Source organism: Elephas maximus, chromosome 16 (assembly GCF_024166365.1).
Source record: "Elephas maximus indicus isolate mEleMax1 chromosome 16, mEleMax1 primary haplotype, whole genome shotgun sequence".
Taxonomy (NCBI): Eukaryota; Metazoa; Chordata; class Mammalia; order Proboscidea; family Elephantidae; genus Elephas; species Elephas maximus.
This window is the reverse complement of record NC_064834.1, coordinates 56,253,994-56,276,386: the sequence shown is the minus strand read 5'-3', so window position 1 is coordinate 56,276,386 and position 22,393 is coordinate 56,253,994. Positions and strand designations below refer to the sequence as shown.

At 43.0% G+C, this 22,393-nt stretch overlaps 1 protein-coding gene across 1 annotated transcript in view; it reads right to left on the bottom strand.

The window, feature by feature from the left end:
• Window positions 1–22,393, bottom strand: part of SORCS3 (sortilin related VPS10 domain containing receptor 3) — a 673,703-nt gene that overhangs the window by 510,049 nt on the left and 141,261 nt on the right. The gene's annotated exons all lie outside the window — the stretch shown is intronic.

Sequence of the window (22,393 nt, the reverse complement as noted above, 5' to 3'; positions counted from 1 at the left end):
TTTTGCTGCCTTTCTTAGAGCAGTATGACTGGCCAATATTGGCTTAGCAAACAGCTTGACTCCCTCAAACAAATGGTAAAGGTGGTTCCTTTGATTGTATTTATTTGATGGATAGCCAATCTACATCAATTCTCATCGTAAAGACCATATTTGGGGGAAAAAACCTTTTAACTCAATTTTGATTTAGAAAATATTTAACTTAAGTACTGTCTTTAGTCACTAATGGTTTCATTGTACAGACCTCTTACCTATGCAATTTATTCTTCTCTAGTTTTGCGATGGCAAATATTCTTGGCTCAGCCTCTTGTTTTGTTCTAAACTAGGGGAAAAAAAAAAGCTGGGTGCAGTTGTTAATGCATAGGGCAAAAGGAGAGAAATGGGAAACACCTTATTTCAAATAGCTTCACTCCTCCTAAAAGCAGAACGATTCTTGGGAACCCAGCCCATACCAAGTCATTGACAGATGGATGTCACCTTATCGCAAGTGCTAGGCTGCAAAGAGTATAGAAATGGGCAGATAATGAAATTACTGAACACTCCAAGTGTCAGAGACTGACAGGCGGGGGCCATCCATCACCGATTATATGAGGCATTAACATGCTGCTCTCCTGTCCAGGGACAAAGGCAGCAACAAGAATAGTAAGTAGACTAAAGTGGGGCCGTGCAAAACACCAATAATTTAATGAACTGACAATTGGCCAATACCCTGAAAGTGTGGCCCGCCTCTGGCCCAGAATTTGTTTTATGCCCAGGCACCTCTCTATTGAATGATCCAAAATGGCGGTGTTTTCCGAACTTCAGTCCTTCAAGTACCACCCTGTTTGCAAGCTGTATCTGTTTAGCCCCCGCATTAAATTTAATGTATTTCATTAAATTGGGTCTTCTTTTTACTCAAATAAATTGATTTTGAAAGGAAACTTGGTATTACTTCCAAAACAGAAAATGAGTATCACCTGCCATAAATGCAGAGTAATCATAAAAATAATGGCAAAGCAGGAAAAACAAGGCTATCAAATTCTAGTCAACACTGTCCCCTGCCGCGGACTCTGAGACTGAAGCTTGCTCCTTCTTCGTTAAAATTGGAGATTATCAAGTGCTAAAGACACACTAGCCCCAAACTGAGATGTTCTCCTTGATGTCACAAAGGAATTAAAAGAAACCTTGTGTGGTGCAAATGGTTAACGTGCTCAACTGCTAACCAAAAGGTTGGAAGTTTGGGTCCACCCAGAGGTGCCTCAGAAGAAAGCCCTGACAATTAACTTCTGAATAATCAGTCACTAAAAGTCCTATGAAGCACAGTTCTGCTCGGACACCCATGGGGTTACCATGAGTCAGAATCAACCTGATGGCAACAGGTTTGTTTTTTTTGGCTTTTTCAGCTCCCAGAAGCTCGTCTTCCCTGGCCACCCCCAATTTTTAAATAGTAGTTATTAACAGGGGAGCTACTGCCCCTTAGGGGATAGTCCGGAAATTTGGTGGTGTGAGACAATACTGGAATTAGTGGCCATTAGCAGTAGCTGCTAATCAAAAGGTCGAGAGTTCGAATCCACCAGGCGCTCCCTGGAAACTATATGGGGCAGTTCTACTCTATCCTATAAAGTTGCTATGAGTTGGAATCAACTCGATGGCAATGGGTATGCAGTAGTAACGTTGGTCATTCTATATTGTGTCCTGTACCACGGAAAATCCTGTGTCCTGGGAAAATCACGTCCCATGCAGCTTGAAAACAGCTCACAAGGCATTCATGTAGATGAAGAACCTGCCTGCAGAAACCTAAAACCTAAACTGCTTTTACACAGAAACAGAAAATACTTTTGCATAGTGTTACGAGATTGAGGTTTCTAGGAATACAACTCCATGCAGGTTAAGGCAAGATTGTCTTTTGCTTTATAAAGAATTTCACAAAAAGGTATATACCTTTTTTTTTAAATCACATTATAAACGGCAGCGCAATTCATAGTGTATGGATTGCTGATACCACACTACTCTACCAGTCTGCCTTTGTAGCTGTCTCATTCACCGTGATTCTGGGTACACGAGCAAGCACCTGACAGCTTCATTCTGCCTTCTAGTGTAGTCATACCCAAGCATTTATTGGAATGCATACTATTTTGTTATAAATTGCTCTCCTTTCATTTCTCCTTTATACTATGGTTAGGGCATTATGTTGATTTTAATCACGTGTGTAGGCAGGTCATATTATTGTTGAATTTCATTTCAGCATAGTAAAGTGGGTGTTTCAAAATATTTGTTACAAAAAGTAGAAACTGGGTCTCATATGCCTGAGAATACTGTTCAACAGAGACCAGCCCCATCCTGGTTTAATTATCTTCACGTCCACAAAAGTCCACCTCAGGGTCTTCCTCAGGGTAGAGAAAGGCAGGCTCCTCATCCCCTCCAAGCCCCAAATGGGCATTGGGCTACAACACAGGAAGGGCCAGTATATATATGCAGGGAGTGTGAGTCCCACGAGGTGCCTCCTGAATCTGGGAGGTTTCAGAGGCCTCGCTACCACAGCAGTCTCCTTGTCCTGGCAGCAAATATTAGCTGTAGTATTGACAAAAACCAAAATGTGAATTTGCATTTTTTTCAGCCAATGGTCTCTTGTGATATCGAATTAACTTTCCAAATCTTCTCCTCCTCTTCCAGCTATATGCTGGGCTGGTAATAATTTGTCTCTGTCTCTCTGTCTCTTTATTTCTTTCTTGGTGTCTCTTTCTCTCTCACACACACACACACACACAAACACACACACGTATATATCCTATCTACCTTGATATCCATCCTTGAATTTGTTTCAGTTCTTCCAACAGAGGCTCTTTTGGTCCCAGATTCCTGTAGCTGTTCCTCCTCTGGGGCTCCTGAAAAACCCTGAGGCATTTTCCGGGAGCCCCCGTGCTCCCTTTATCACTGTTTGGCTTTTCCATCTACAGCAGCCACTTGGCTCTTGGTCACTTTGGCATCATGATAAAAAGTGTCCTAACCATCAACCTCTGAAGGCAAACAGCCTCCATGGGGAATGGCTCATGCTTCACTTCAGAGAGTAGATGAGCGATACACATACCGCCTTTTCCAAACCAAAAACCTGGATGCAAAGTCTAACAAAAATATGGGCATTAGTCTGACAACAGAACAAAGTGTTTAAAATCATGACTTACAGAAATTCAGGGATGAATGGCCCTGATAGGAAGATCTCAGAACTCTTCAGAAGTAGTTACCAAGACAAGGACAGGGCTGCATGCTGGGAACAGGAGGGAGAAAGCCAGCTCTGGGCACATCCTAACATTCTGCAGGTATCTTCTCAGGCTTTACCATCACTGACTTGCCTCACTCCACCTCTTAAATTTTGGTCATTCCCAAGGATCTATCTTCAGCTCTCCTCTCCACATTCTGGTGGTGGTTGTTGTTAGGTGCTATCAAGTCGGCTGGGACTCATAGCAACCCTATGTACAACAGAATGAAACACTGCCTGGTCCTGTGCCATCATCACATCACTGCCATGTTTGAGCCCATTACTGCAGCCATTGTGTCAATCCATCATTTCATTGAAGGTCTTCCTCTTTTTTGCTGACCCTCTAACTTTATCAAACATGATGTCCTTCTCCAGGAACTAGTCCCTCCTGATAACATATCCAAAGTACATGAGATGAAGTCCCATCTTGGTTTAACACTTTAAAGAAATCTTTTGCAGCAAATTTTCCCAATGCAATACATCGTTTGATATCCTGACTGCTGCTTCCATAGGTGTTGACTGTGGGTTCAAGTAAAAGAAATCCTTGACAACTTCAATCTTTTCTGTTTATGATGATGTTGCTTATTGGTCTAGTAGTGAATTTTTTTTTTTTTTAATGTTGAGGTATAATTCATGCTGAAGGCTATATGGTCTTTGATCTCCATCAGTAAGTGTTTCAAGTCCTCTTCACTTTCAGCAAGTAAGATTGTGCAATCTGCACATCACAGGTTGTTAATGAGGCTCCCTCTAATCCTGAGTTCTTCTTCATATAGTCCAGTTTCTCAGATTATTTGCTCAGCATACAGACTGAATAAGTATTATGAAGGGATGCAACCCTGACACACACCTTTCCTGATTTTAAACCATGCAATATCCCCTTCTTCTGTCTGAATAACGTCACTTGGTCTGTGTATAGGTTCCCTGTGAGCACACAACTAAGTGTTCTAGAATTCCCATTCTTTGCAATGTTATACATAATTTGTTATGATCCACACAGTCATATGCCTTTGCATAGTCAATAAAACACAGGGAAACATCCTTCTGGTATTCTCCGCTTTCAGCCAAGATCCATTTGACATGAGCAATGATATCCCTGGTTCCATATCCTCTTCTGAATCTAGCTTGAATTTCTGGCAGTTCTCTGTCAATGTACTGCTGCAACCACCTTTGAATTATCTTCAGTAAAATTTTACTTGTATGTCACATTAATGATATTGTTCAGTAATTTTCCAACATTCCTTTGATCACCTTTCTTTGGAATGGGCACAAATATGGATCTCTTCCAGTCAGTTGGCCAAGTAGTTGTCTTCCAAGTTTCTTGGCATAAATTAGGAATACTTCCAGCACTGCACCCGTTTGATGAAACATCTCAACTGGTATTCTGTCAACTCCTGGAGACCTGTTTTCCACCAATGCCATCTGTACAGCTTGGGCTTCTTCCCTCAGTGCTATCAGTTCTTGATCATGTATTACCCTCTGAAATGGCTGAAGGTCTACCAATTCTTTTTGGCACAATGATTCTGTGTATTCCTCCTATCTTCTTTTGGTGCTTCCTGCGTCATTCAATTATTTTGCCCATAAAATCCTTCAACATTGCAACTCAAAGCCTGAATTTTTTCTTCAGTTCTTTGAACTTGAAAAATTTCGAGCATGTTCTTTGCTTTTGGTTTTCTAACTCCAGGTCTTTGCACATTTCATTACAATACTTGACTTTGTCTTCTCAAGCTGCCCTTTGAAATCTTCTGTTCATTTCTTTCGCTTCATCATTTCTTCTATTTGCTTTAGCTACTCTACATTCAAGTGCAAGTTTCAGAGTCTCTTCTGACATTCATTTTGGTCTTTTCTTTCTTTCCTGTGTTTTTAATGATCTTTTGCTTTTTTCATGTATGATGCTGATGATATCATCCCACAACTCCTGGGGTGTTCAGTCATCAGTGTTCAATGTATCAAATCTATTCTCGAGATGGTCTCTAAATTTAGGTGGGATATCCTCAGGGTTCTAGTTTCACTCTACATTCTACTCCTGGGAAATTTTATCCAGTCCAACAGTTTCACTGCCTGAATGCCAATGGATCCAAAACTTCTATCTCCAACCCAGAACTCCTTCCTAATCTTTAGTCCTATACATCCAACTGCCTCCTGGAAGACATCATACTCATTCCTTTCCCTCTCTTCTGCTTAATAAAATCTCTGCTCCTTTGCCTGTCTTCCTACCTTGGTTAATACTGTTACCACCATGCCTAACACCCGTAACAGAAACCTGAAAGCCATACTGTTGTTAGCTGCAATTGAGTTGACTCACAACAACCTCCATGCACAACGGAACAAAATGCTTCTTGGTCCTTCGTCAACCTCATGACCATTTGCAGATCAGACTACTGTGATCCACAGGGTTTTCACTGGCTGGGTTTCAGAAGTAGGTCACCAGACCTTTCTTGCTAGTCCATCTTAGTCTGGAAATTCCGCTGAAACCTGTTCAGCATCATAGAAACATGCAAGCTTCCACTGACAGATGGGTGGTGGCTGTGCATGCAGGTCATTGGCTGGAATTCAGTCACAAGCCTCCCACATGGAAGGTGAGAATTCTACCACTGTACTCCCAATGCCCCTAAAAGTCACACTATTGACTTTATTTTCCCCAAACTCACTCCACTCATTGGCAATTTCTAACAATTCTGTCTTTGTGATGACTAATTTGTTTTCCTATCCTCTTCGTTCCCAGAACTTTAGTCCAGATTTTCATCATCTTATACTCGGGATATTGTAACACCATGAACTTGAGCTGATTCCTCTTTTTTCTCAAAGCCTCCCACTCCTCCCCTGGCCCTCCTAGCAATGTTATCCTATTAAAACACATCTTGTCAAATCTCACGCTCAGCTCCCCATCAAGGTTTCAGTGGCCACCTGTGATGCAGAATCCACATCTCCAAACACAGCCCTCCAGTACTGTTTCCATTCAGCCAGGAAGGACTAGAGGCATTTGAACCACGCAGACCTGAGACTGAATTATAGGTTCAGAGATTACTGGCTCTGTGACCTTGCACAAGAACAAGAATACAGGCTCATTATTTTAATTACTCTAATTGTAGAGTCTCTGTTTATGGTACATAGAGTTCAACTTCCTATTCAGCTACTCTAGGTAAAAAAAATTCACCCATATGAGATGGTGTTACATTATTTGACATTCAAAATAATTCACTTACAAAGTGATCACAATGTCTCTTTTCTCACAGATGGAGATAATAATGATGCTTATGCCAGGTTTGTTGTAAGGATTAAAATGGCAAAATATATATGTTATGCCTAGCACATTGCCTGATTCAAGTTTCAAGACTCCTTTTCTCTTTTGCCCAACCATGATACTGATACAATAAAATTCCTTATCAAGGGATAAACTCAATTATCCAAAACCTGACTGAATCCTGAAGTACGGACACAGTCTTTGTGGAAGACACAAGGAGCCCAGGATTCACCTGGTGCTTAAAGAATGTAAAAAAAACAAAGGATGATGCACCATCCTCAGAAATGTATGAATTCAGAGGAAGCTGTTGTTGTTAGGTATCATTGAGCCTATTTCCTACTCACAGTAACCTCATGTGACACAGTAGAACTGCTTCACAGGGCTTTCTTGGCTGTGATCTTTACGGACACCACCATGGCTCCTTTTAGAGAAGGTAGGGCCATGAAAATCAGAGTCATTAGAAGCTTCATGAAGGAGGCTGCTCTGAATGATCTTCTTTGGAAAAATATAATAATTATAAAGAAGAACTGTAGCCACCTTGATACCAAGAAAACTTAAAATTTCTTTTCCCAAAGCAGGAAACATCATGAAGACTGTAAGGATAAACTTTCACTGCGCTCCTTCTAAGTGCCACAAACAGTGCAAGTGCTATGAGTAATCCAGGGTGAATAAAACATTCCTTGCCTTCAAGAAGCAAGTGGTCTTATAAAGTCATCAACATGCTTACTTAGTGAAGCAAGGCAGACGGTGATGTAGTCTGAAGAGGGACCGACCATGTGACACAGGAAGGTGAGACTCTAAATGGAATCAAAGCTGCAGGATAAATAGACAGCAGCCTGCAGGGTTAGTGTGGAACCTCCACCACATGTCCTCCATCTTTCCCCCACCAAGCTCTATTGCCCAGATTCCTCTAACCGGATACCAAAAAACCAGCTGCGATCTGACTCATGGTGGCCCCATGTGTGTCTGAGTAGAACTGTTCTCCATAGCGTTTTCAATGGCTGATTTATCAGAAGCAGATCCCCAGGCCTTTCCTCCAAGGCACCTCTGGGAGACTTGAACCACCAACCCTGCAGTAGCAGTTGAGTATGTTAACTGTTTGAACCACCCAGGGAATCCTCTAACAGGACAGGTCCATGGTATTTTGAAAATGTGTCAAATAGCTCTGCCTTTCTGGGGACCTGGGTTTTGAATTCAGACCAGCGCTCCAGCCCAACGAAAATGTGAACAAAGGATGAAGACTCTGGTCCATGGTTTCCTCTACACTTGTGCCTCCAATCTATCTCCTTCTCTTCTTTTTGATTTGATTCCCAAACAGAAATATAATAACTCAAGTCTCATCAAACACAGACTTTGTTTTGAAATGAGGTGTAGAAAACATAAAGATCTGCTCTGACCACAGCCACCCAATTTCAAATGAGCTCTAATCTTTCCAGAGTTGCGGAGAACTCCGAATAATCCACTAGGTATCAAGGGACGAGCTTATCTGCTTAGGAATGAAGAGAGAAGGTATGAGGAAACACTTTGGTTCCCGATTCTATGTGCCCACGGACACTCCAGCTATGGACCATTTTAGGGAAGCACAAGTGTCCCTGTAAGACTTCCTGCTTCCCCCAAGCATGCCAGCTGGAGTGGAAAGACACCAACGCACCTATGCTCCAAGCTGCTGGCTGAAGAGGCAGTACCCATGGAGGCCAGGTTTCAGATGAACAAAGTGCCTGATCTTGCCAAAATCCTAATCAGAAAGAATATTCACAGAATGGTCACACTCTACCAATCACCCCAGGTCACCATCAACTAGCTATCACTTCTGGGCAATTTTAGACCTTCAGATCCCACTGAGATTCTTTTGACTCATATGTTCAATGGAAGCAATATCTTACATAAAGGCAGGAGGCCGATCAGATGGCCCTGAGTTATCTTCCAGCTTTCACTTATCTGCACAGCAATCAGGAAGAGGCGCAGCTTCAATAAGGACTGATTTAAGCTAAGTTTGAATAAACATGTTTGTTTGCAGGGCTCTAAATCCATACTGGCATCCTTGAGTGGTGCAAATGGTTAAACACGCTCAGCTGCTAACCAAGTTAGAGGTCTAAGTCAACCAAGGGGTGCCTTGGAAGAAAGAACTACTTCCAAAAAATCAGCCAGTGAAAGTCTTATGAAGCACAGTGCTATTCTGACACACATGGGGTCACCGTAAGTCGGAATCGACTCTACAGCAACTAGTTTGGTTTTTTTATTTAAGTCCATATTGCCTCCAGGGGTTTACAGACATCTGCAAGAAGACCAGTAAAGAGGAAGCTGTCTGTGACACTGATTCATCTGTCATCTGAGCACCAGGGTCTTCCTACCCCAAGACCCAGCTCTCTGACTCCACCACAGCCTCCTCCTCAGCTCCTAAGATCCATTTCTAGCCTTTCCAGACACTCTCACTACTTTACTGCCCTTACTTTGAGTAGCTCCTGCATGTCCTTTAGCTCTCAGTTCACACCAGAAGTTGTATTCCCGACCGTGGGGTGGGGTTAGGGCTGTTTCCAGCCTCACCTAGCCCTACTTATATGCATCTGCGGGACAAATGGCCAAGGGAAAGGCGCAGTTTGTAGATTGCAGAATACACCAAGAGAAGAGTTCCTTGAATTTCAGTCCTTATGCAAACTAGGAGTGTCACTCATGAAGGTCAAGTAGGCATGGACCTCAGTTTCCTCATCCACAAAGCAAGAGAGAGAGGGTTGAGCCAGGTTCATTCAACAGAGATTGCGCATACACTATGCAAAGAAAAAAAAAGAGCCGTACTCAATTCTACTAAATACAAATGCCTTTAGTGCTGAGACCATGTTTTGCTCATTTAAGGGTCCTCCACTAACATCGGGCTTCAATAAAACATTCAGTAAAATCGCTGCTAAATTGTCAACCACCAAATCATAATCTCTGCCCTCTGCTTACACATTTGTAGGAAAAATAAAATGTAGAAAAACAAAGAACCATCATATAAGATACCACGTCAGCACTACGAGAGAGACATGCAATGTAATAAAGTTCTAGGAGGGAAAACTGTTTTCATCTGCAGCATTTCAGGGACAGCTCCAGGGAACAGGTGACATTTGAGCTACTAGGTAGGTAGACTATTAACCTGCAGAGACAGGGAAGGGCTGTCCCAACATAGGAGCAAGGGGACCTTCTATTAATAATCAGTTCACATGGGGATTCCAACTCTGGACCAGAGATTGTCCTCCATGGTCTTGAGAAGCATCTCTGTCCCTTTTCATTCTTTTTCTCTAATCCCTTTTCCAACGTAGCTCTCTTCCTGGTGGCGCAGTGTTAGTTAAGAGTTTAGCTGCTAACCAAAAGGTGGGACAGTTCTACTCTATCCTATAGGGTTGCTATGAGTCAGAATTCTGCTCAACAGCAATGGGTTTTTTTCTCTTTTCTTACTTCCCCATCCACTACAAATGCCTACCAGGAAGTGGTTTGTTAGTGTTCTTCCTTTCCTTTTCTCTGCCCTAAGTTAATGGGCTTCTGGCTAAATACATGAATTTATGCACCCTACATTGTCTTTTCAGCACTGTTCTGGGTAATTTATAGGAAGTGCTGTCTGCTGTATCGTGTTATTTAGTACTGTGGATGGCTTTCGGATAGTCTGCACACGAGTGCTGCTGCGGGGAGAGAGGGCAGTGTTATATGGAACCTGAACTGGCTTGCACTCCTGTTCTGGAGAAGAAACCCCTGTGGGGGTGAGTCACCAAGGAGGAGAGTTACACAGGTATTTGCAGAGAATCCCCTGAGTCGTTTTTAAACCATTAAGAAGAGACAGGGTGAGCGAGAAAGTCTTCAATTATCCAACAAAGTTGAGCATTGACACAGCCAATGTCTCTTCGAGCCAGAGAAAGCCAGGCAGGGGAACAATGTCGCAAGAGTCACATAACCAAACACTCTTGTCAGGGGGTGGCAACAAGAACTCAGAAGTGGGACAGATACACTACCACTTAAAAAAAAAAAAAAAACCACTTACCACACATTAAAAAGTGCACAATTTTTTAAAAAATGTTTACCAAGTTCGTACTCAAAGTAGACATTGTACTAAGAATGATTTCATTCATTTATTTCATTTTCTCAGCAACTCTATCCTAGTTTTTACACCCTGGTAGTGTTAAGAGCTAGGGCTGCCAACCAAAAGGTTGGCAGTTTGAATCCACCAAGTGCTCCTTGGAAACTCTATGGGGCAGTTCTACTCTGTCCTATAGGGTCACTATGAGTCAGCATCAACTCGACTATAAGGGGTTCGGTTTTGTTTTTTGTTTTTTAATCAGAGAAATATGCCCTGGGAAGGGTGCCTTTGGTTTGCAATGCTATAAGCCAGTAACACCCTGTATGACCTAGGTCTTTGAAGCCAAGCCCAGGGCAAGATGGGTTAACCTCTGCCCCGAGTACAGAGATGAATCAACCCCTACCCTCCAGGAATCTCCAACAGAGGAGGTAAGATGCAGCTTAACTAACTCAGGCAGAATGCACAGAGATACAAAGAGCTGGGCTGCCTCCTGACTACCTGACCAACTTTTCCCCAGAGAGGTTCAAAGCCTCAGCCCTGTAAGATGCTTGCTGACCCTGACTAGTAGGCTTCTAATAAAACACAAAAGGACAAATATTTTATGATCCCACTTAAATGAAATATCTAGAATAAGCAAGTGTATACAGACCTACATTTAGTAGTGGTTACCAGGAGAGGAGAGAAGAAAGGGAAAGGGGGACTCACTGCTTAGGGTACACTGAGCTTCTGTTAAGGGTGATGGAAAAATTTAGAAACAGGTAACAGTGATGGCTGCATGACATGATGAACACAATGTCACTGGATTATACACATGAAGAATACTGAAATGGCAAATGTTTTGTCACATATATATTTACTTATTTCAAAAAAAAGAGGGGGCAGAGTTTTGTGTTACTGAAGGAGCAAGACGAGACATCACGGAAAGGCTCAGAAGAAGGACTGTATATGCCTGGCTGGGCCTTCAACAATATATGACCTGCCGATTTTTTTTTAAGCTGAATTTGCTTCTTTTCAAGGGGGGCATGGCACACTGGAGTCCTGGCGGTGCAGTGGTTAAGAGCTTGTTTGCTAAACAAAAGGTCAGCAGTTCAAATATACCAGCCTCTCCTTGGAAACCCTACAGAGCAGTTCTACTCTGTTCTACAGAGTTGCCGTAAGTCAGAATCAACCTAATGGCAATGGGTTTGGGTTTATGCCACTCTAGTTGCCAAGGCCTCTTACTGCCTCCCACTTGGTCATTTCACACCCGAATATTACCTTTTTGAGGGGCCCTGGTGGCACAATGGTTAAGCACTCAGTTGCTAAACAAAAGGCTGGTGGTTCGAACCCACCCAGAGGCTTCATGGGAGAAAAGACCTAGCAACCTGCTTTCATAAAGTCTACAGCCTAGAAAACCCTTTATCACAGAGGGTTGCTATGAGTCAAAATTCACTCACTGGCACCCAACAGCAACAACATATTACCTCTTTGATCCCTGATTTCAACAAAGGAAATTTTGAGAGCCCGAGAAACAGACTGTCTACCCTGCTTCTGCTGAAGAATGATGAGACATGGGCAGAGGAGGCAGGGAGCCTGGCTGGTGGAAGACAATGATGTCATTAGGAGGGAAGTTAGAGCTTCTAATAGATGGGGCATAACAGATCGGTGTGGTATAAATGCAATTTATGTGGACCATAATATACTCAATTCATCGCCATCAATGAAGGTAAAGCTGTACCTCACCTGACAGGTTCTAGTTCTTACTTATCATTAGCAGCGATAAATCCCACATAATAATATGAGTTCCCGGAGACAACTTTTCATTTCTGGGTAGCTTTGGTTAGTCACATTCAAACCACAATTTGCTTATCTTTCCAAAAGCAAACGCTGCTAGGCATTACTCGACTTGAAACTCAGTTTTTAACCTTAAATAATTTTCGAGTAAGTAATAAAAAAAATAATAAAAAAAATTAAAAAAATAAAATTTTTTTTTTAATACAAGCACATGTTTAAAAAAAAAAAAACCCATAAGCACAAAAAGGTATTCTATTTAAAAATAAAAACCCTCATCCTTCCCTATTCCTCAATCAAGTCCTTCCCTAGTGGCAAATACTATTACAAGCTTCTTGTGAATCCTTTCAGAGATAATCCTCGCAGACACAAGATATACACTTATACAGAAGTCCCCGGGTTATGAACTTCTGACTTACGGGCAACTCGCACTTGCCCTTTAATATTATGTAAATTTGCCCTCACTTTGAAATGACTGAACCAGCCCCTACTCACAACAAATTCTTCATCACAGTCACCTTCACTTGCTGCACGTGCTGCTTTTAAATTATTGAAAAAGCTTCAAGCTTTTTCTTGCACTAAAACTGAAACCAAACGTGTTCCTTCGAGTCGATTCTGACTCACAGTGACCCAGCAGGACACAGCAGAGCTGCCTCACAGGGTTTCCAAGGAGCAGCTGGTGGATTTGAACTGCCGACCTTTTGGTTAGCAGCCAAGCTCTTAACCACTGCACCCACCAGGGCTCCTTCTTGCACTAAAGAGTAAGGCTAAATAAGAACCATAGGTACCTGGTCCGACTTACCTAAAACTTCTTAAAGACACACTTAGGAATGGACCTCGTTCATAACCCGGGGATGGCCTGTACATCACTCTTACGTTTATACAAATGGAAGCATATTATATACACTGCACTATACTCCATTTTTTCTCATTTAATATTATATCATGGAGATGAGCCCTTATCAGTGGAAATAAATCTTCCTCGTTCCTTTTAAGAGCTACATAGTATTTCATTTTATGGATAGGTCATAACTGACTTAACCATTTCCCAACTGACTGGCAACTACAGTTTTTGCTCCAAAGTTCTGTTCTCACAAGGTGGCAATAAATGGCTTTTTGGCTCCATTTTAGTTTTCTTTCAGTGCAGCTACTGCCTGATCCAATTTTCCCACCTTCCTCACCAAGATTCAGGAACCCATCCTGAGAGGCAGAACAAATGTCTCTGAAGAGCTGTGCTTCTCAGCAAAACGAAATAAAATAAAAGCATCCCTCCCCAGGCCCATCTGGAGGGAGCTGCTACAAGCAGAATCTACAAGAATAATAAATCTCTCTTGACACAGGAGCTGAGAGGAGGCTAGCCAGGCTGCAGGGAGGGGCTTCTCAGTTTGAGATGCCAACAGGTTGTATCGAAAGCAGAAAATGGAGCCACAAAAATCTGTAATTATAACCCCCATTCTCATAGGCAGAGAACCAACCTGCTTGTGCCTGGTTCTCATTACCTGCTTACAACTGTAACTTCTGTGTGGTCTTTTCCCTACACTGCAGTTCACCAGGGATTCAGAGCTGGAGTAATGGTGCTGGGTATTTTTAAAAGAAGAATGAAAAGGTACCAATTACAGAAAAGTTATTTCTTTTTTTGAGTCCAACTGCTAGGGACTTCACTGTCCCTCTTCAGGTGAGACCATCACAACCTCGTGCAGGCACAAATTGTCTCCGGAGAAAAAAAAATCCCACTTGCCCATCCTGCCCCACCAGCAGCATCAGATGGTTATGCTAGACTTATAAAAAAAAAAAAAAAAAAAGGCTTATAGCTACATGAAAAGTACTCATCAGCTCAACAGACCCAGCTTGTCCTCATCCCAGGCTGCCTAAAGTACGTATCCCCAGCCAGCAAGGAAGAGTCACATGAGGTCATGATTCATTATGGAGCCCAAACAATTCAAACTAAGCAGAGGTAACTGTGGCATTAACACGACTGGTTGCGAAGGTGCTCATCATCTGCTAAGTGACTGACCCCTATGGAGACACTCATGTCAGAGAGGACACTTTCATCAGAAAAGTCAGCCTTGTCCCCTACTAGGATCAGCAATGAGCCAAGGCACGATTTTTCCCTAAAGCCACCAGACTTCCTCCTTCTTCAACAAACATAGGGTTGTGGACAACTAATGAGTCAAGTGTTAAAATCCCAAGGTCAGGGTTTTGTGTCATCCTGTCACTTGGGAACTCACCAAAGCGGCTCCATTTCTGCAGAGGGCACTAAAAGGTGGGGCTAGGGGTGCTGTCTTGGGCAGAGGATGGTTCTGGGTAAGCTGTTCAAATGCTTCTCAGGCCAAGCTCGATTCCAGGACAAAGTGCCAGGCACTGCCTGACCCTGCATCATCCCTCAATGCCAGAAGACAGTCCTCAGACCCAGGAAGACAATGGCCACCTGAGTAAGGCCCTAGTCCCCACAGTTTGCTCTTACCGGGCTCTGTGCCTGAACCTACAGCCATTCCTCTCAGCTTCTGTTTTCAGGATTCAGCGTCTTTCGTTCATTCACACATTCATTTATGTCTTTCTTTTAATTCCTACAGACTTTATCATTGAGGGAAGAAAGGCTGTCTTTTCATCATTGGCTCTGAGTGGTTAATACAGTACTTGACAAATAAGAATAAATATGTGATGAATGAATGAATAAATCAATGAGCTAATAATACAAGGGTATACTAGTTGATCATGTTGAGTTATGATTCCTCAAAAGACTCTCAACTCTTGGAGATCAGAGACCGAAGTGGCTATTTTCCTCACACCCTCCATATATCCCTGCCAGGGTATATGTGCATGGTTGATGCTCAATAAAGAGTCACAGAAGCAATCGAGACCACCAGAGTATCATATAAATTAGGCCTGTCCATTTCTGAGTTCAAGGACACACCAAGGGTCTATACACCACCTAAAATCACATGCAAAATTAGTGCATGTGTTTGTACACATTTTTCTGCAAAAGGTTTCATGACTTTCATCAGATTCTCAAAGGGCTCCAAAAGTGCTTCATATTCACCGACTTAAAGAATCAGAAAGTCTGAGAAGGGACCTGTCCTGGCTGTTCTCCCTGCTACGAAGCAGGAGGGAGGCGGAGAGGCTACAGGTGTCAGTTCTGCTGACTAACAAGCATCATTGCTCTGTTTTATGGAAACAGATAAATCACCAGGACTTAAAGAATCCCCATCCCAGGAACGCTCGGGTGCTTGACAGCAAGCACATTTTCCTCCCCACCAAGTCGACATCTCCAGAATGAGCAGGAAAGCCCCCTCAGTCTGAAAAAAGGAAATGAGGCTTGGAGCAAGATTAAAGAAATAAATAAAACTCAATCTGTAAGCTGGGGAAAAAGGCTCCTCCTAGCATGGTGCTAAGCCACTCAATTCTGGGCAGGGAGAACAGGAACAAGGCAAGAGCCATGTCAGCCTGAGTTCGGGTGCTCTGGAGAGAGAGGGTCTTTCATCCCTAAGCACCTGGTGGGGAGTCACAGAGGCTGAACACCACCTCTGATCATGAAGGCGAACTCAGCTATTATGGCTGCATTCAGGGAAATATCACCCGGATGCACCTCCTTCAGCACCATCCCGAATGCCTTCCTCATCATAAACAGCCTGGCTTAAGTACCACGCTGTGCAGTACCTGACACCTTTTGTTGGATTTAAACAGACCTCCTCCTTAGCTATCTATACAACAGGGTTTATCAATCTTGGCACTGTCAACATTTGGGGCTGGATAATTCCTTGTTGTAGGGGCTGTTGTGTGCATCGTAGAGTGGGTAGCAACATCCCTGGTCTCTACCCTCTAGATGCCAGAAGGACACTTGTTCCCTCCTCCCCTGAAGTTGCAACAACCCAAAATATCTCCAGACATTGTCAAATGTCCCCTGGGGAGGGAAAATCTCCCCTGGGTGAGAACCACTGCTCTATAATCATATTGCACTGGGCAAATCTGCTGCCAAAGACCTCTTTAAAGCATTAAAAAGCAAAGATGTCACTTTTCAACTGCCTCACATGCATATGAAAGCTGGACAATAAATAAGGAAGACTGAAGAAGAATTAATGCTTTTGAATTATGGTGTTGGGCAAAGAATATGGAAAATACTATAGACTGCCAGAAGGATGAACAAATTTATCTTGGAAGAAGTACAACCAGAATGCTCCTTAGAAGTGAGGATGGTGAGACTTTGTCTGCCATACTTTGGACAAGTTATCAGGAGGGACCAGTCCCTGGAGAAAGACATCATTCTTGGTAAAGTAGAAAGTCAGTGAAAGAAAGGAAGACCCTCAATGAGGTGGACTGACAGTGGTTCCAACAATGGGCTCAAACACAGCAACCAGCGAATATAAGGATGGTGCAGGACCAGGCAGGGTTTCATTCTGTTGTACACAAGGACATTAAGTCAGGACCAACTCAAAGGCACCTAACAATACAAGAAAATAATTGCCTAACAATGTTCTGGGAAACAGCAGTTCCAGAGGCTGTTAACTGTTGTTACTTAGAGGAGAAAAGAATATTGTGGTTAAGTAGTTTGGGAAACACTGGATTAAATAAGGATAAACAAAGATTTTCCCTGATGGGTTTCTCTGAGCCTGGGATAGATCAGGGTGTGCTGTGAATCTCTAAAAGGAAAATATAACACCCAGCATTTTCCCAATGGCATTCAACCACAAAATCCTTTTATCTCAGAGCATTTAGGATTAATATTCTAAGGGATTTGCTCATGGAAACGCTTCCCTGAGGCCAAATTGCAAATATACCTCTAAGGGAAATGTACCTGGCAGAAGGGACAGGGAAGAAAGATGAAACTGAAGGATGCTAAGGGACAACCTGCAACACACAACTTTCTGCAACTGTTTATCTGAGGACCTGAAATTTCACCATTAGAGATTCTTTTTTTTTTTGGAATAGTTTTAGGCTTTTAGGCATTGGGAGTCTTTGGCTTAAAATATATATATATTGGAAGATACTACAACCCTAAATCATCACCAGCTAACATTTTGCCCGGGAAGAGGTTATCAGATAATTTCCCACCACAAGACCTGGCCAGGTTCGAGGGTCTAACAAGATTAGAAAATCACAGAGGCACTCAGAGTAGTACGAGAGTAACACAATCGAGAAAGTGGGGTACCTGGACACCAAACAACCTTCCTGAATCCCCATCCTGCCCAACGCTGGCTCTGATTCCATGTCCACATTCACAACCTACAGTATCAACTTTATGAAGGTCAGGAAATATTAGAAAGGCTGTCTTGTAAGAAGGATTAGAATTGTTCTGTGTAAAATGGATTAAAATTAGTATTATTCTACTAAAAAAAAAAAAAAAAAACCATTGTTGAGTCAATTCCGACGCACAGCAACCCTATAGGACAGAGTAGAACCGCCCCATAGAGTTTCCAAGGAGCAGCTGGTGGATTCAAACTGCTGACCTTTTGGTTAGCAGCCGTAGCTCACGGTAGCTCTTAACCACTTCATCACCAGAGCTCCATAATAGAATGTTATAATTTTCACAGATTTCAAAGGTCTTAAAAAATAAGAGCTAGAGTGGGCATTGAATGATCTAGTCTTGTTGTTTTTTAATCTTGTTCATCTACAAAAATCATTTTTTCAAAGCTCAATATGTAAAACAGGCAAAATCATAATTATGTTCATTTTAATAGGGGTGGTGTCCCACCCAACACTTAACCCCCATCTCACCCTCCTTTGCAGCCCCTGAGGAAACTTCCAGAGACCCCAAACTTCTCACAGAACTATTTGAAAACCAATGCCCTCATTTCACAGACAGAGGAAATTGAGACCCCAAGAGATTATGTGACTTACCCAAGGTCACACACCTCATCAGTAACAGAGTTGCGAGAAAAACCCCAGGCTCAAGCTTGGCTCTGCACATTAGCTAAACCTAAGAAAGAATGTCCTAACCCTACAATAGAATAGGTTGTCTTGGAATGAAATGGGCTCCTCATTTCTGCAGGTATCCAAGGAAAAACTAGACATCTGTAAGGGTGGTTACTGCACTGATGAGAAAGATGAACTAGACATCTGTGCAGTCTCCTTATATTTAAAGTGCCGCTAGCACTACCACATCCTCCCATTTTTTAAAACAAGCTGCTCGATAAAGGGACACAACCCCAGACAAAGGATGGATCACTGCCCAGTCTGCCTGGTTCCCAAGCTCCCTACCTTCTCTGGATGAAGGCAAGCCAGCTGCAATGAACAGCAGGGCTCAGTGTGGATAAGCTATGGTAGACGACCAGGTGGCACATCCATAAGCCAAGTCAACAACTCCAGGCTCAGTAAGTATCAGGGAGAAATATGACAGTGACTGTCAGTCACAGGAAATAGCACAAGGGAGGTTTTAAAATAATAAAGCTGCCTCAGAGCTGGTAATACAAATGATCCATGCACAAGATGGCAGATCCTCCTCCAGATTATTGAATGTGGAGGGCAAGTTCAACCCAAGCGTGTTTGTGAGTGTGTGTGGGCACACACACACCCCCAACAAACACACAAGCACCCCACTCTGCATGTGGAAACAAAACCAATAGTGTGCTTGTAAAGCTCAAGAATTCCTTTTTTTAATTACTTCTCAGTTACTACCTAAAGTGGACCCCAATGGGCGAATGATGGCAGAGGAATGGGGCTGACCCACTAGTATCCAAGACAGAACAGCAGGAAGATCTGCCCTGTTTCCGAAGTCCAGGACAACAATAAACACCAAAACACGGCCTCTGTTGGAAACGGAGGCACTGGATGAACCCTACCCTTCATTTGCTATTGCCTTTCAGGACTGTAGAAAAAGACACCTGATATACGGCAATCAGCCTGTTGTTTTTGGTTTTGGTTTGTTGAGTCGATTCCAACTCATACAGGACAGAGTAGAACTGCCCCATAGGGTTTCCAAGACTATAATTTTTATAGAAGCAGACTGCCACATCTTTCTCCCACATGGTGGCTGGTGGGTTCGAACCACCAACCTTTAGTTAGCAGCTGGGAGCTTAACTACTGGTGAGGAGCAAAAGCACAACTAAATGTTCTTTTTAGTAGTAGCTTTCTATTATTATTTTTTTTTTTATGTGTTTCTCTTCCTTTTCTCTTGGTCTGTGGGGGGAGCGGGGACATTCCTGGGTGGTACAAACCGTGAATGCACTTGGCTGTTAAGTGAGTCCACCCAGAGCCACCTTAGAAGAAAGGCCTGGCTATCTACTTCCAAAAAACGATCCACTGGAAACCCTACAGAGCACAGTTCTACTCTGACACACATGGGGTGACCATGAGGTAAAGTCGTCTCCAAGACAACTGGTTTTGGTGTTGGGTGTAAGAGACAGAAGGAGAGAGAGAAATCACCATGCCCTCCTAATAAATAAGCTAGTAGTTGTTCAAGGCCATGTCCTCCATGAAACGGATCCCTTTGAAAAGCCCAAAATAAACCTAATCCTATCTGGAACACGCCATCTCTGTGAGGATCAAAGAAGACAACCAACATGAAAGGACTCTGAAAGCATGACGCACTATGATACCACACCACACATAAGAATAGAGAACATTTTATGGGGTAGGCAGCCGTGGAGGAGCTGACACAAAGTCCTGGCCTTGGTGTCCCAAGCTCTGCCACTTACCAGCTGTGTGGCATAAGCAAGTTACCTAACTTCTCTGGACTACAAGGTTGACTTGCAGGCCTGTGGTGAAGATCAATGGGATGTAAGGGTGGTATATGAGTTATAAAATGTTCCACAGATATTAGACAGCAGTATTACTAGTATAGCAGCCTACAGAGATTTCCGCCATCTGTAATCTCCCATGGTATTATTTTCTGTGCAAAATACATCTATATTGGCACAAAAGGGCTTTCCATTTATTAGTAGTAGTGGTAGTATGTCCTGCTAATAAAGCAGTATCATGTATCTCATAACGATAATATTGTTCTCTGATAACAGAGCACAATATTATTCCTAGCAGTGCTGGTAATAATAACAATATTCTATAGCTGGTCCCTGTGTGTTTGTTAGTCTCTCTCCAAGAAGACAATGAGCTCTTGAGAGCAGATCTTATCATGGAAGGTGGGGCTCACTGAACAGACACTCAAGAAATGTGTGACGACCAGTAAAAGACACAGGTAGCGCCTAGCTGATGCACATCTCTGCCGGGCACTGGCCTGGCCTCCCCCTAAAGGCCTTCGGTGTCAGAACCTCAGTTCAGTATATCCTGGGAGAGAGAGTCCTTATCTTCCACACCACCCAGAGATTCAGCATCAAACCCCTGTGCTCCACAAAAGGAAATTTTGTTTTTGGATCAGAGGCCTCTCCAGACCCAAAGAGAGACAAGAATCAGAAGTGGCCTCGTCTGACCAAATAGTGCATGAAGACGTAAGAGCAGCTTTCCAGGGCTCACCATGCCAAACCAGGTGGGTTTACATGTTATCAAAGCCAGAGCAAGGGAGCCGAGTGCAGAAGAGAATGCTAAAGGGGTCTAAGATTTATTAATAGCTTTCTTTCCATCTCCCTTCCTTCTCTACTTTCTCATCTCCGGGTGACCTCCCAAAGTCACATCACAAGAGAAGACTTATTATTATTATAATTATAGTGGAGATATTGGTACGTGTGCTCACAGATGCCTCTGAATGTGTCACGTGCTTATTCGCCTGCGTTTCCAATTCACAGTGTCTTGGGAGCCAAAAATACTCTATCAAATTATGCTAAGCTCTTTATTTATTTATTTTCTTTTTAATTTGCCTCCTTTCTCAGGGCAACTCTTTCCAATCCTCCACAAAGCAGCCAATTGGATTCTTTGCACCACCCCTCACCCCCGCCTCCAACCCCACCTCAACACCCGCCTCCCTCCTCCTTCCCACAAGCAAAATAGCAATGTGAATAAGGTTAATACGCCCATCAGGCCTCCCTCTGATGAATGACAGGTTAATGATGTGCACGTCTCCTTAAATAATTCATACTTCTAATAACCATGTTACTCAGCACTTAAGCTGTCCTCATCAATTGACGTGGGGTACTGCAGGGTGAGGCTGGGGGGAGCAGAGACTTGTGTGGAGTAACCAAGGATTGAAGAAGGCCATCCCGGCCATCTTCTTTAATTACAGTCACCAAACAAACAAACCCATTGCTGTCAAGTCAATTCCAACTCATAGCAGCCCTATAGGACAGAAGAGAATTACCCCTAGGGTTTCCAGGGAACAGATGGTGGATTCGAACTGCCAACCTTTTGGTTAGCAGCCCCAGATCTTAACCACTGCACCACCAGGGCTCCAATTATAATCGCAGAGGAGACAAAAGCTACTTCCAGAACATGTAAACTAGCAGTAGGAATCACTACAGCTGGGAAAAAAAAAAAAAGGAGGCAAGAGATCAGCCTAACGGATCAACAGTTAAGGGCCAGTGGATCACTGGGCAAGAGAAAAACCATTGCCAAGATACCACCTAGATACCTCCAGGACCTGCAGTCTCCCCACTTCCTCTGTGAAGCTCTCCTGTATTAACAGTACAAGTCGGGGAGGATCCTTTTCCACTCAACTTTTTTCTTTTTTTTCCCACACAGATTCATTTGCTCCTTGATGCAAAGAGCCTTTTTCAGCTAGATGTGTGTCTCTTCCAAATGGTTAGAGACAGGAGAGCCTGGCTTCCCTTTCACCACTCTGCAATGCCTGGGACAGTACTCAGAATTCCCAGATACAAGACCGTGAGGCCAGGGTATTTGTTTCCTATTGCTGCTATAATAAATTAACCCAACTTGGTGTTTTAAAAACAACACGTTTATTCTCTAACAATACTGAAGGTCAGAAGTCCAAAACAGGTCTTACAGGGCTGAAGTCAGTGCCACAGAAGGGCTGGTCCATTCTGGAGGCTCTAGGGGCGAATTCTTTTCTTGCCTTTTCTAGCTTCAGGAGGCCGCCTGTATTCCTTGGATTATGATCCCTTCTTCACATGACTTCAAACTCTTGTTTCCATCATCACATCTACTACTTTTTGTGACCTCTTGCCTCTTTGTTATAAGATCTTTGGGATTACATGAGACCCGCTCAGATAATCTCCCCAACTCAAGATCCCTTACTTAATCACATCTGCAAAGTCCCTTTTGCCAT